Here is a 14,957-nt window from a genome sequence, read left to right on the forward strand (position 1 = left end):
GATATGGTATGGGCAGGACTCAGGAATCGCAGACTCACCGGCCTGGATTGGGAAGTAAATGGTTTTGGTTTCATTCACTTTCAGGCCCGCAAAGTTTTGATATTCCCTAAGGAAGAGGGAGACAATAGGGCATGAGGTGCACGGGTTACTGAGGTAGAAAAGGAGGTCGTCTGCATAGAGCGAGAGGCGGTCTTCACCTCCCCCCGGCCAGGCGAACCCAGTCCAGTTGGAGTTAGCTCTGAGCTCAATAGCAAGTGGTTCTATGGCCAGGAGGAAGAGAAGCAGAGACAGCGGGCACCCCTGTCTCGTACCCCTACCCAAGGGGAATGATTTAGAGTATCTGCCATTCACTCTTACCGTGGCCTCCGGGGATGCATAAAGCAGCCTGACCCATGATATGAATGCTTGCCCCAGGTTCATCCGGTCCATGATTGCCCACAGAGCGTCCCACCCCACCGAGTCAAATGCCTTTTCAAAGTCCACCGCCAGGAGGGCTAGTGGGGCCAGTATTTCTTTGGCTCTCCTCAGCGCCAGTTGGATTCTGCGTAGATTCATACGAGTGGATTTATTGGGCATAAATCCACATTGGTCCGGATGAATAAGGGTCTCTATTACCTTCAGAAGCCTGTTGGCGAGTGCTCTGGCGAGGACCTTGGCTTCTCCGTTAAATAGTGAGATGGGGTGATAGGAGGCACATTCCTCCAGAGGTTTCCCTGGTTTATGTATGACTACTATGCATGCCTTCCTGAGGTCCGAGGGGAGCGCCACAAGTTCATTACTGCGTAGGAACATGCGGTGCATATGGGTCGATAGCGTACCTCTGAGGTATTTCCATGTTTCTGTGGGGAAACCGTTGGGACCCAGGGTTTTCCCGGGCTGGAGCTGTGTTAGTGCCTCTTGCACCTCGGCCTCTGCGAGTTCCGCGTTCAGGAGTTCCGACTGGTGTGGTGAGAGTTTCGGGATGTCGATCCGGTTGAGGTAGTGGGAGGGTACAGCCGGCGAGCTCTCGTCGGGTGGGGTGTAGAGCTTCTCGTTGTAGGTGGCAAATGCTTCGACAATGTCAGAGTCGTCTGTGAGTAGTGTGCCATCCGGCGATTTAATGGCACGTACATGTCCCTTGTTTTGTTCCCACCTCTCCAACCAGGCCAGTGTCTCGTTTGCTTTGTCGCCACGTTCATAAATTTGACTCCGGATGAGCTGGTGGGCTGTTCGTGCTGTGTCCAGAGCTAGGTTACTGAGGGCATCTTGTGCCATGGTCAGGGCATCCTTCGTCTCCCGGTCGCTGTGTTCTAGGGTCTGTCGCTCACACTCCAGGACATGTGCCTCTGCCTCTCTGATCTTTTGGACTTGTCTTTTTTGGTGGACGGACACCGCCGAGATAGCTTTTCCCCGAAGAACTGTCTTATTTGCCTCCCAGATCGAGATCGGCAAGTCCACTGAACCCTCGTTGATTTTGAAATACTCCGTTGTCTTTTTTTCCAGTTCCTTCGCTATCTCGGGGAGCCGCAGATGGTATGTGTTCAGGCACCAGTTGCGATCTGGAGCTGGGCAGGCATTCTTCAGGGTTAGGAGAAGTGGAGAGTGGTCCGAGACACCCCTTGCGAGGAATTCAGCGGCCAGGAGTCTGTGGTTTATGCTACTGGGGATGAAGGCATAATCAATCCTGGAGAACGATTTGTGCACGCCGGAGAAGAAGGAAAAACCGGCCTCGACGCAATGGAGTGAGCGCCATGTGTATGTCAGTCCCAGGGCTTCGGCGAACATGGCAAGTGGCGTAGAGGCGGGGCGGCATCCGGATCTCCTATGAGATCTATCGAGAGTAGTGTCCATGACTTTGTTAAAGTCCCCCCTATCACCCACAGATCGGCCTCTTCCTTCAGGAGGACATTTCGCAGTTCAGGCAGTAGTTCCTTCGTGAGCGTGGAGGGGGGCATAAATTGCTGCGAGGCCCCATTTCTCGCCCCAAATATCGGCGAATATCATCCCATATCGGCCCCCGGGGGTCAGCTTTGACCTTCCTAATCTGTAGGGGGACGCGTTTGTGGACGAGGATCATCGTGCCTCTGGCGCCTTTCGTGAATCCGGCCTGGTAGGTGTGTGGATAGTTGGACCTTTTGAAAAAATTGGTGTCCGTACCGATCAGATGCGTTTCGCTTAGAAGAGCTTTGTCTGGCGAGTAGCGATTGAGATATTGGAGCACTAGCCTTCGCTTTATGCTGGAGCCCAGACCGTTAACATTCCAGGACAGTAAGGATACCTTGTTGGAGTTCATTCTATCTGTGTGGGTGCTGTAACTCGGCATCTGGAAGGATCAATGGCAGTTGCATAGTGTTCAAGGGAGTGCAGGGATGCTCCCGCAGAGGAAACGCATGTGGGTCGCCCCGTGGTGACATGCCAGATGCCTGGATAATATTGGTATCGCCTGTCTCGCCCGTAGGCCGTGTGCGCCCCCCTCGCCAGTGCATGTCGGTGTCATGCCTTCTCGGTCCGTGATTCTGATTCCTTATATACCTAAAACACCCCCCTTCCTGTACTCCCCCCACCCCCAACTGGGAGCACCTGTCGCCCAAACATCAAACTTATAACTTGGTGAACTTCCTCAGGTTAGCCCGGACTACGATAGCGCTTGCAACGCACTAGGTGTGGCAGCCGCTAAGTGAGCATTCCCATGTTATTGTGTTGCAGAATCGTCCCCATATTGGATAAAGTTTTTCCCTTCTCTGTAAGGTTCCCAGCCGTGCCGTCGTCTGTATTGGTCGGGGATCGAGGGGGCGAGGGCCGCTCGGACCAGGGCTTCTGTGTGGGCGGGCCTGGTGGTGTGCGCCCCGCTCCAGGGCCCGAGAGGACTTGAGTTTCAAGCCAGTCCCATGCCTCCTTGGGGTTGTGGAAGAGGTAAGTGGTGCCCTCGTAGTAGACTTTGAGTAGTGCCGGGAAGAACAGGGCTTATTTGACAGATAACAACTGGAGTTTGTTCTTAACGGAGTCGAATGACTGGCAGGCCTTTTGGACTTCCTTGGTGTAATCTGGGTAGAACCCGACCTTGTAGCCATTGTACGTGATCGGGCCAGAGGCCTTGGCCATTTGCAGGATCGCATCGCGGTCCCGGTAGTTCAGCAGCCTTGCGATCATTGTTCTAGGTGGGGCTCCCGGGGTAGGTCGGCCAGTGGGCACCCTGTGTGCTCTTTCTATGGAGAAAGATTTGGATAGCTTTTTAGGAGCAAAGACGTGGGTCAGCCAGTCTTCAAGGAACAGTTCAGCACTGGGGCCCTCTCTTTCTCCGGTATTCCGAGGATCCTCAGGTTATTGTGCCGCGCTCTCCACTCATTGTCCTCAGCGCGGTATTCCAGCTGGGAGACTTTCTGGGTGATTGCAGTAAGGTGCTGTTCCAGGCGGTGGACGGAGTCTTCTGTGGCGGACACCCTTTGTTCCGCCTCACCCACCCTAGCTGAGAGGTTGCGTAGATCCTGGCGGATAAGGGAGACCTCTGAGGACAGGCCGGAATTCTTAATTTTAGCTTGCGTCACATCTAGACAGGATTATGAATGTTAGCATGTGCCACACTTAGATGGAATTCTTAGCCTTAGCCTGCATCTCATCGAGATAGAAACATAAATGTTAGCATATGCCAAACTTAGATGGCATTCTTAGCCTTAGCCTGCGGTGCATCTAGACAGGATTATGAATGTTAGCATGTGCCACACTTAGATGGCATTCTTAGCCTTAGCCTGCGGTGCATCTAGACAGGATTATGAATGTTAGCATGTGCCACACTTAGATGGCATTCTTAGCCTTAGCCTGCGGTGCATCTAGACAGGATTATGAATGTTAGCATGTGCCACACTTAGATGGAATTCTTAGCCTTAGCCTGCGGTGCATCTAGACAGGATTATGAATGTTAGCATGTGCCACACTTAGATGGCATTCTTAGCCTTAGCCTGCGGTGCATCTAGACAGGATTATGAATGTTAGCATGTGCCACACTTAGATGGCATTCTTAGCCTTAGCCTGCGGTGCATCTAGACAGGATTATGAATGTTAGCATGTGCCACACTTAGATGGCATTCTTAGCCTTAGCCTGCGGTGCATCTAGACAGGATTATGAATGTTAGCATGTGCCACACTTAGATGGCATTCTTAGCCTTAGCCTGCGGTGCATCTAGACAGGATTATGAATGTTAGCATGTGCCACACTTAGATGGCATTCTTAGCCTTAGCCTGCGGTGCATCTAGACAGGATTATGAATGTTAGCATGTGCCACACTTAGATGGCATTCTTAGCCTTAGCCTGCGGTGCATCTAGACAGGATTATGAATGTTAGCATGTGCCACACTTAGATGGCATTCTTAGCCTTAGCCTGCGGTGCATCTAGACAGGATTATGAATGTTAGCATGTGCCACACTTAGATGGCATTCTTAGCCTTAGCCTGCGGTGCATCTAGACAGGATTATGAATGTTAGCATGTGCCACACTTAGATGGCATTCTTAGCCTTAGCCTGCGGTGCATCTAGACAGGATTATGAATGTTAGCATGTGCCACACTTAGATGGCATTCTTAGCCTTAGCCTGCGGTGCATCTAGACAGGATTATGAATGTTAGCATGTGCCACACTTAGATGGCATTCTTAGCCTTAGCCTGCGGTGCATCTAGACAGGATTATGAATGTTAGCATGTGCCACACTTAGATGGCATTCTTAGCCTTAGCCTGCATCTCATTGAGATAGAAACATAAATGTTAGCATATGCCAAACTTAGATGGCGTTCTTAGCCTTAGCCTGCGGTGCATCTAGACAGGATTATGAATGTTAGCATGTGCCACACTTAGATGGCATTCTTAGCCTTAGCCTGCGGTGCATCTAGACAGGATTATGAATGTTAGCATGTGCCACACTTAGATGGAATTCTTAGTCTTAGCTTGCATCTCATCGAGATAGAAACATAAATGTTAGCATGTGCCACACTTAGATGGAATTCTTAGCCTTAGCCTGCATCTCATCGAGATAGAAACATAAATGTTAGCATATGCCAAACTTAGATGGCGTTCTTAGCCTTAGCCTGCGGTGCATCTAGACAGGATTATGAATGTTAGCATGTGCCACACTTAGATGGCATTCTTAGCCTTAGCCTGCGGTGCATCTAGACAGGATTATGAATGTTAGCATGTGCCACACTTAGATGGAATTCTTAGCCTTAGCTTGCATCTCATCGAGATAGAAACATAAATGTTAGCATGTGCCACACTTAGATGGAATTCTTAGCCTTAGCCTGCGGTGCATCTAGACAGGATTATGAATGTTAGCATGTGCCACACTTAGATGGAATTCTTAGCCTTAGCTTGCATCTCATCGAGATAGAAACATAAATGTTAGCATATGCCAAACTTAGATGGCGTTCTTAGCCTTAGCCTGCGGTGCATCTAGACAGGATTATGAATGTTAGCATGTGCCACACTTAGATGGCATTCTTAGCCTTAGCCTGCGGTGCATCTAGACAGGATTATGAATGTTAGCATGTGCCACACTTAGATGGCATTCTTAGCCTTAGCCTGCGGTGCATCTAGACAGGATTATGAATGTTAGCATGTGCCACACTTAGATGGAATTCTTAGCCTTAGCCTGCATCTCATCGAGATAGAAACATAAATGTTAGCATATGCCAAACTTAGATGGCGTTCTTAGCCTTAGCCTGCGGTGCATCTAGACAGGATTATGAATGTTAGCATGTGCCACACTTAGATGGCATTCTTAGCCTTAGCCTGCGGTGCATCTAGACAGGATTATGAATGTTAGCATGTGCCACACTTAGATGGCATTCTTAGCCTTAGCCTGCGGTGCATCTAGACAGGATTATGAATGTTAGCATGTGCCACACTTAGATGGCATTCTTAGCCTTAGCCTGCGGTGCATCTAGACAGGATTATGAATGTTAGCATGTGCCACACTTAGATGGCATTCTTAGCCTTAGCCTGCGGTGCATCTAGACAGGATTATGAATGTTAGAACAGTAAAATGAAACTGTGAACAATGACAAGTGCAACACTAGAATGGAATCGTGATCACTAGCCTGCCTCACATCTAGACAGAATATTGAAAATTAGCGAGCGCCACACTCCGATGTAATAGTGAATGACAGCAGGCATCACACCTAGACATAACTGCAAGGACAGCAATGCCAAATAACCAATCCACTAACAATTTCATCCCTCTGCAAACACTCTCAAACTCTAACCAAACACAACCACAAGCCTAAACCGCAGCAAACCGCACAAACTTTACTACACTGCAACATCAAAACAAACCGCACATAGACTAGCACAACAGTACATGACGACTATCGACCGTATAACACCCCAAGCCCAGCCAATGGACCAACCAGGCTGAGGCTGCCAACAGCACATCACTGCTATCTTGCACTTTTCCAGCTCATTCCCACTAACTCACCCCGCTCCCTCTTTCAGAGCCGCCAGAGCGCCAGGGGACCACTCCAGTGGTGATAGTGCGCATTACAAATATCCTTTAACATTAACACCCCTCTTCCCCCTGGTGCGGTCTCCCCACTGCGCTTCTCTCACCACTCCTCCGCGCACCGTGCTTCCCTCACCCCTAATCCCTGCGCTGCTCTCACCCCTCCTCACCTGGTGCTGTCTCCCCACTGTGCTTCTCTCACCCCTCCTCCCCGCACCGCGCTTCTCTCACCCCTCCTCACCGCGCTTCTCTCACCCCTCCTCACCGCACCACGCTTCTCTCATCCCTACTCCAGCACCGCGCTTCTCTCACCCCTCCTCCCCCTGGTGCTGTCTCCCCACTGTGCGTCTCTCACCTCTCCTCTGCGCACCGCGCTTCTCTCACCCGTACTCCCCGCACTTCTCTCACCCCTCCGCCCTGCCTCCCACACTTCTCTCACCACTCCTCCCTGCACCACGCTTCTCTCACCCCTCCTCCCTGCACCACGCTTCTCTCACCCCTCCTCTCCCCACCACACTCGCCCCTTCTCTCCACACTGTGCTTCTCTCACCCTTCCTCTCCTCGCTTCTCTCGCCCCTCCTCTCTGCACCAGGCTTCTCTCACCCCTCCTCTCCCCACCACACTCGCCCCTTCTCTCCACACTGCGCTTCTCTCACCCTTCCTCTCCTCGCTTCTCTCGCCCTTCCTCTCTGCCCGCGTTTCTTTTGCCCCTCCTCTCTGCCCTGCACTTCTCTCACCCCTCCTCTCCCCACCGTGCTTCTCTCGACCCTCCTCTCTGCACTGTGCTTCTCTCACCCCTCCTCTCCCCACCGTGCTTCTCTCGCCCCTCCTCTCCGCACCGCGCTTCTCTCGCCCCTCCTCTCCGCACCGCGCTTCTCTCGCCCCTCCTCTCCCCACCGCCCCTTCTCTCCACACTGTGCTTCTCTCACCCTTCCTCTCCTCGCTTCTCTCGTCCCTCCTCTCTGCACCATGCTTCTCTCACCCCTCCTCCCCGCACCACGCTTCTCTCACCCCTCCTCCCTGCACCAACGCTTCTCTCACCCCTCCTCTCCCCACCACACTCGCCCCTTCTCTCCACACTGTGCTTCTCTCACCCTTCCTCTCCTCGCTTCTCTCGCCCCTCCTCTCTGCACCACGGTTCTCTCAGCCCTCCTCCCCGCACCGCGCTTCTCTCACCCCTCCTCCCTGCACCGCGCTTCTCTCACCCCTCCTCCCTGCACCGTGCTTCTCTCACCCCTCTTCTCCCCACCGCGCTTCTTTCGCCACTACTCCCTGCCCTGTGCTTCTCTCAGCCCTTCTCCCTGCACTGTGCTTCTCTGACCCCTCCTCTCTGCACCATGCTACTCTTGCCCCTCCTCCCTGCAGTGCGCTTCTCTCGCCCCTCCTCCCTGCACTGCGCTTCTCTCGCCCCTCCTCTCCCCACCACGCTTCTCTCGCCCCTCCTCCCTGCACCGCGCTTCTCTCACCCCTCCTCTCTGCACCGCGCTTCTCTCACCCCTCCTCCCTGCATTAAACTTCTCACCCCTCCTCCCTGCACCGTGCTTCTCTAGCCCCTCCTCTCTGCACCGCGCTTCCCTCACACCTCCTCCCTGCACCGCGCTTCTCTCGCCCATTCTCTCTGCACCGTGCTTCTCTCGCCCCTCCTCTCCCCACCGTGCTTCTCTCGCCCATCCTCTCCCCACCGTGCTTCTCTCGCCCATCCTCTCCCCACCGTGCTTCTCTCGCCCATCCTCTCCCCACCGTGCTTCTCTCGCCCATCCTCTCTGCACCGTGCTTCTCTCGCCCCTCCTCTCTGCACCGTGCTTCTCTCGCCCCTCCTCTCCGCACCGCGCTTCTCTCGCACCTCCTCCCTACATTGCGCTTCTCTCGCCCCTCCTCCCTACATTGCGCTTCTCTCGCCCCTCCTCCCTACATTGTGCTTCTCTCGCCCCTCCTCTCCCCACCGCGCTTCCCTAGCCCCTCCTCTCCCCACCGCGCTTCCCTAGCCCCTCCTCTCTGCACCGCGCTTCTCTAGCCCCTCCTCTCTGCACCATGCTTCTCTCACACCTCCTCCCTGCACCGCGCTTCTCTAGCCCCTCCTCTCTGCACCGCGCTTCTCTAGCCCCTCCTCTCTGCACCGCGCTTCTGCCACTCCTCATTCCTTCCATCCATTGCCAGGGCTTGTTTGCTAGCTGCCCCAGCAAGGCCATGCTGTGGCCTGCCACCCCCCTTGTGATGCTCCGGGGGCCCACATACCTGCCACTCACACCTCCTCCCTGCACCGCGCTTCCCTCACACCTCCTCCCTGCACCGTGCTTCTCTCGCCCCGCCTCCCTGCACCGCGCTTCTCTCGCCCCGCCTCTCTGGACCGCGCTTCTCTCGCCCCTACTCTTCGCCCGCACCACGCTTCTGCCGCTCCTCATTCCTTCCCTCCGTTGCCAGGGCTTATTTGATAGCTGCCCCAGCAGGGCCATGCTGTGGCCTGCCACCCCCATGTGATGCTCTGGGGGCCCACATACCTGCCACTCACACCTCCTCCCTGCACCGCGCTTCGCTCACACCTCGTCCCTGCACCGCACTTATCTCGCCCCTCCTCTCTGCACCGCGCTTCTCTCGCCCCTCCTCTCCGCCCGCACCGCGCTTCTGCCACTCCTCATTCCTTCCCTCCATTGCCAGGGCTTGTTTGCTAGCTGCCCCAGCAGGGCCATGCTGTGGCCTGCCACCCCCCATGTGATGCTCTGGGGGCCCACATACTTGCCACTCACACCTCCTCCCTGCACCGCCCTTCCCTCATACCTCCTCCCTTCACCGTGCTTCTCTCGCCCCGCCTCCCTGCACCGCGCTTCTCTCGCCCCGCCTCCCTGCACCGCGCTTCTCTCGCCCCTCCTCTCCGCCCGCACCGCGCTTCTGCCACTCCTCATTCCTTCCCTCCATTGCCAGGGCTTGTTTGCTAGCTGCCCCAGCAGGGCCATGCTGTGGCCTGCCACCCCCCATGTGATGCTCTGGGGGCCCACATACTTGCCACTCACACCTCCTCCCTGCACTGCCCTTCCCTCACACCTCCTCCCTGCACCGCGCTTCTCTCGCCCCGCCTCCCTGCACCGCGCTTCTCTCGCCCCGCCTCCCTGCACCGAGCTTCTCTCGCCCCTCCTCTCTGCACCGCGCTTCTCTCGCCCCACCCCTCCTCTCCCCACTGCGCTTCCCTCACACCTCCTCCCTGCACCGCGCTTCTCTCACCCCTCCTCTCTGCACCGCACTTCTCTCACCCCTCCTCTCCGCACCGCGCTTCTCTCACCCCTCCTCTCCGCCCACACCGTGCTCCTGCCACTCCTCATTCCTTGCCTCCATTGCCAGGGCTTGTTTGCTAGCTGCCCCAGCAGGGCCATGCTGTGGCCTGCCACCCCCCATGTGATGCTCTGGGGGCCCACATACCTGCCACTCACACCTCCTCCCTGCACCGCACTTCCCTCACACCTCCTCTCTGCACTGCGCTTCTCTCGCCCCTCCTCTCTGCACCGCGCTTCCCTCACACCTACTCCCTGCACCGTGCTTCTCTCACCCCTCCTCTCCGCCCACACCGTGCTCCTGCCACTCCTCATTCCTTGCCTCCATTGCCAGGGCTTGTTTGCTAGCTGCCCCAGAAGGGCCATGCTGTGGCCTGCCACCCCCCATGTGATGCTCTGGGGGCCCACATACCTGCCACTCACACCTCCTCTCTGCACCGTGCTTCTCTCGCCCCTCCTCTCTGCACCGCGCTTCTCTTGCCCCTCCTCTCCCCACCGCGCTTCTCTCGCCCCTCCTCCCTGCACCGCGCTTCTCTTGCCCCTCCTCTCCCCACCGCGCTTCTCTCGCCCCTCCTCTCTGCACCGCGCTTCTCTCGCCCCTCCTCTCCGCCTGCATCGCGCTCCTGCCACTCCTCATTCCTTCCCTCCATTGCCAGGGCTTGTTTGCTAGCTGCCCCAGCAGGGCCATGTTGTGGCCTGCCACCCCCCATGTGATGCTCTGGGGGCCCACATACCTGCCACTCACACCTCCTCTCTGCACCGTGCTTCTCTCGCCCCTCCTCTCTGCACCGCGCTTCTCTTGCCCCTCCTCTCCCCACCGTGCTTCTCTTGCCCCTCCTCTCCCCACCGCACTTCTCTCACCCTCCTCTCCCCACCGCGCTTCTCTCGCCCCACCCCTCCTCTCCCCACTGCGCTTCCCTCACACCTCCTCCCTGCACCGCGCTTCTCTCACACCTACTCCCTGCACCGTGCTTCTCTCACCCCTCCTCTCTGCACCGTGCTTCTCTCGCCCCTCCTCTCCGCCCGCACTGCGCTTCTGCCACTCCTCATTCCTTCCCTCCATTGCCAGGGATTGTTTGCTAGCTGCCCCAGCAGGGCCATGCTGTGGCCTGCCACCCCCGATGTGATGCTCTGGGGGCCCACATACCTGCCACTCACACCTCCTCCCTGCACCGCACTTCCCTCACACCTCCTCTCTGCACTGCGCTTCTCTCGCCCCACCCCTCCTCTCCCCACTGCGCTTCCATCACACCTCCTCTCCACACCGTGCTTCTCTCGCCCCGCCTCCCTGCACCGCGCTTCTCTCGCCACGCCTCCCTGCACCGCGCTTCTCTCGCCCCTCCTCTCTGCACTGCGCTTCTCTCACCCCTCCTCTCTGCACCGTGCTTCTCTCGCCCCGCATCCCTGCACCGCGCTTCCCTCACACCTACTCCCTGCACCGCGCTTCTCTCACCCCTCCTCTCTGCACCGCGCTTCTCTCACCCCTCCTCTCTGCACCGTGCTTCTCTCGCTCCGCATCCCTGCACCACGCTTCCCTCACACCTACTCCCTGCACCGCGCTTCTCTCGCCCCTCCTCTCCGCCTGCATCGCGCTCCTGCCACTCCTCATTCCTTGCCTCCATTGCCAGGGCTTGTTTGCTAGCTGCCCCAGCAGGGCCATGCTGTGGCCTGCCACCCCCCATGTGATGCTCTGGGGGCCCACATACCTGCCACTCGCTGCCATTTCATGGGTCATGGGAGGGGCCATTGTTATGGACCAAAGGCATTCATGGAAGAAGTGCAAATGGGCATTTTATTTAGAATTCCCACACGGCCCCCGCCCCCACCCCCAACCCCCCCTCCCCCCCCTCCCCCAGGATCACGTGTAAACTTTGTTGCTTATTATGTGTGCATTTTCCCCAGGTCACGTGTTCATGCACAATTAACCCTTTCCCCGCCACCACACCGGGAACGCAGCGTGCACACTGGGGGGGGGGGCCATGTTATTATCTACACGCGTATGGGGGGCCAGACGCAGCCTCGAGGCGCCTAGAAGCCTCGGCTCGTGGGGCCTCGTCCCCCTCCCCCCACTCTGGAGCTGGTGATGAGCCCCCCACTTACCGGCGTGTGGGGCCCCTCGCTCCCCGCAGCTGCGGCAGCAGCAGCTGCCGCTTCGTTGGGCTGGAAGCGGAAATGGATATGTAGCCCAAACGCCAGGGGTCGCTAGCCCAAAAGTAGCCCAAGCAGCCACTTCCGGCGCCGGGCCTGCAGCAGCTGCTCTGTTCTGAGCAGGATTTGCTGCTCTAGTGACTGTCACTTATACACTCAAGCAGCTCCATGGCAAGATCAGGGCAGTCTTACACTCTACCCTCCCCCATTCCTGCCTGCTGCACAGCAAGCATTGGCAAAGCCAGCAGGTCCATGGCAAGATCAGGGCATTCTTACAATCTACCCTCCCATGCCTGCCTCCCATGCCTGCAAGCATTGGCAAAGCCAGCAGGTCCATGGCAAGATCAGGGCATTCTTACAATCTACCCTCCCATGCCTGCCTCCCATGCCTGCAAGCATTGGCAAAGCCAGCAGGTCCATGGCAAGATCAGGGCATTCTTACAATCTACCCTCCCATGCCTGCCTCCCATGCCTGCAAGCATTGGCAAAGCCAGCAGGTCCATGGCAAGATCAGGGCATTCTTACAATCTACCCTCCCATGCCTGCCTTCTGCACAGCAAGCATTGGCAAAGCCAGCAGGTCCATGGCAAGATCAGGGCATTCTTACAATCTACCCTCCCATGCCTACCTCCCATGCCTGCAAGCATTGGCAAAGCCAGCAGGTCCATGGCAAGATCAGGGCATTCTTACAATCTACCCTCCCATGCCTGCCTCCCATGCCTGCAAGCATTGGCAAAGCCAGCAGCTCCATGGCAAGATCAGGGCATTATTACACTCTACCCTCCCATTCCTGCCTGCTGCACAGCTGCTGCACAGCAAGCATTGGCAAAGCCAGCAGCTCCATGGCAAGATCAGGGCATTATTACACTCTACCCTCCCATTCCTGCCTTCTGCACAGCTGCTGCACAGCAAGCATTGGCAAAGCCAGCAGGTCCATGGCAAGATCAGGGCAGTCTTACACTTTTCCCTCCCATTCCTGCCTGCTGCACAGCAAGCATTGGCAAAGCCAGCAGGTCCATGGCAAGATCAGGGCATTCTTACACTCTACCCTCCCATGCCTGCCTGCTGCACAGCAAGCATTGGCAAAGCCAGCAGGTCCATGGCAAGATGAGGGCAATCTTACACTCTACCCTCCCATGCCTGCCTGCTGCACAGCAAGCATTGGCAAAGCCAGCAGGTCCATGGCAAGATCAGGGCATTCTTACAATCTACCCTCCCATGCCTGCCTCCCATGCCTGCAAGCATTGGCAAAGCCAGCAGCTCCATGGCAAGATCAGGGCATTCTTACACTTTCCCTCCCATTCCTGCCTGCTGCACAGCAAGCATTGGCAAAGCCAGCAGGTCCATGGCAAGATCAGGGCATTCTTACAATCTACCCTCCCATGCCTGCCTCCCATGCCTGCAAGCATTGGCAAAGCCAGCAGCTCCATGGCAAGATCAGGGCATTCTTACACTTTTCCCTCCCATTCCTGCCTTCTGCACAGCAAGCATTGGCAAAGCCAGCAGCTCCATGGCAAGATCAGGGCATTCTTACACTCTACCCTCCCCCATTCCTGCCTGCTGCACAGCAAGCATTGGCAAAGCCAGCAGGTTCATGGCAAGATGAGGGCATTCTTACAATCTACCCTCCCCCATTCCTGCCTCCCATGCCTGCAAGCATTGGCAAAGCCAGCAGGTCCATGGCAAGATCAGGGCATTCTTACAATCTACCCTCCCCCATTCCTGCCTCCCATGCCTGCAAGCATTGGCAAAGCCAGCAGGTCCATGGCAAGATCAGGGCATTCTTACAATCTACCCTCCCATGCCTGCCTTCTGCACAGCAAGCATTGGCAAAGCCAGCAGGTCCATGGCAAGATGAGGGCAGTCTTACACTTTTCCCTCCCATTCCTGCCTGCTGCACAGCAAGCATTGGCAAAGCCAGCAGGTCCATGGCAAGATCAGGGCAATCTTACAATCTACCCTCCCATGCCTGCCTTCTGCACAGCAAGCATTGGCAAAGCCAGCAGGTCCATGGCAAGATCAGGGCATTCTTACACTCTACCCTCCCCCATTCCTGCCTGCTGCACAGCAAGCATTGGCAAAGCCAGCAGCTCCATGGCAAGATCAGGGCATTCTTACAATCTACCCTCCCCCATTCCTGCCTCCCATGCCTGCAAGCATTGGCAAAGCCAGCAGGTCCATGGCAAGATCAGGGCATTCTTACAATCTACCCTCCCATGCCTGCCTTCTGCACAGCAAGCATTGGCAAAGCCAGCAGGTCCATGGCAAGATCAGGGCATTCTTACACTCTACCCTCCCCCATTCCTGCCTGCTGCACAGCAAGCATTGGCAAAGCCAGCAGGTCCATGGCAAGATCAGGGCATTCTTACACTCTACCCTCCCCCATTCCTGCCTGCTGCACAGCAAGCATTGGCAAAGCCAGCAGGTCCATGGCAAGATGAGGGCATTCTTACAATCTACCCTCCCATGCCTGCCTGCTGCCCAGCTGCTGCACAGCAAGCATTGGCAAAGCCAGCAGGTCCATGGCAAGATCAGGGCATTCTTACAATCTACCCTCCCATGCCTGCCTTCTGCACAGCAAGCATTGGCAAAGCCAGCAGGTCCATGGCAAGATCAGGGCATTCTTACACTCTACCCTCCCCCATTCCTGCCTGCTGCACAGCAAGCATTGGCAAAGCCAGCAGGTCCATGGCAAGATCAGGGCATTCTTACACTCTACCCTCCCCCATTCCTGCCTGCTGCACAGCAAGCATTGGCAAAGCCAGCAGGTCCATGGCAAGATCAGGGCAATCTTACACTCTACCCTCCCCCATTCCTGCCTTCTGCACAGCAAGCATTGGCAAAGCCAGCAGCTCCATGGCAAGATCAGGGCATTCTTACACTCTACCCTCCCCCATTCCTGCCTGCTGCACAGCAAGCATTGGCAAAGCCAGCAGGTCCATGGCAAGATCAGGGCATTCTTACACTTTCCCTCCCATGCCTGCCTGCTGCACAGCAAGCATTGGCAAAGCCAGCAGCTCCATGGCAAGATCAGGGCATTCTTACAATCTACCCTCCCCCATTCCTGCCTCCCATGCCTGCA

The 14,957-nt window shown here is 56.3% G+C and overlaps 1 protein-coding gene across 1 annotated transcript in view; it reads right to left on the reverse strand.

The window, feature by feature from the left end:
* LOC138447915 (zinc finger protein 850-like) overlaps positions 1-11,914 on the reverse strand; it is a 64,322-nt gene extending 52,408 nt beyond the window's left edge. Inside the window, exon 1 of the mRNA XM_069604432.1 lies at positions 11,828-11,914. The gene's annotated coding sequence lies outside the window, so the exon portion shown is untranslated. The remainder of the gene's footprint in view (positions 1-11,827) is intronic.
* Positions 11,915-14,957: the final 3,043 nt, after the last annotated feature.

This window comes from Ambystoma mexicanum, chromosome 3q, assembly GCF_040938575.1.
Source record: "Ambystoma mexicanum isolate Mex_15411 chromosome 3q, UKY_AmexF1_1, whole genome shotgun sequence".
Classification (NCBI taxonomy): domain Eukaryota; kingdom Metazoa; phylum Chordata; class Amphibia; order Caudata; family Ambystomatidae; genus Ambystoma; species Ambystoma mexicanum.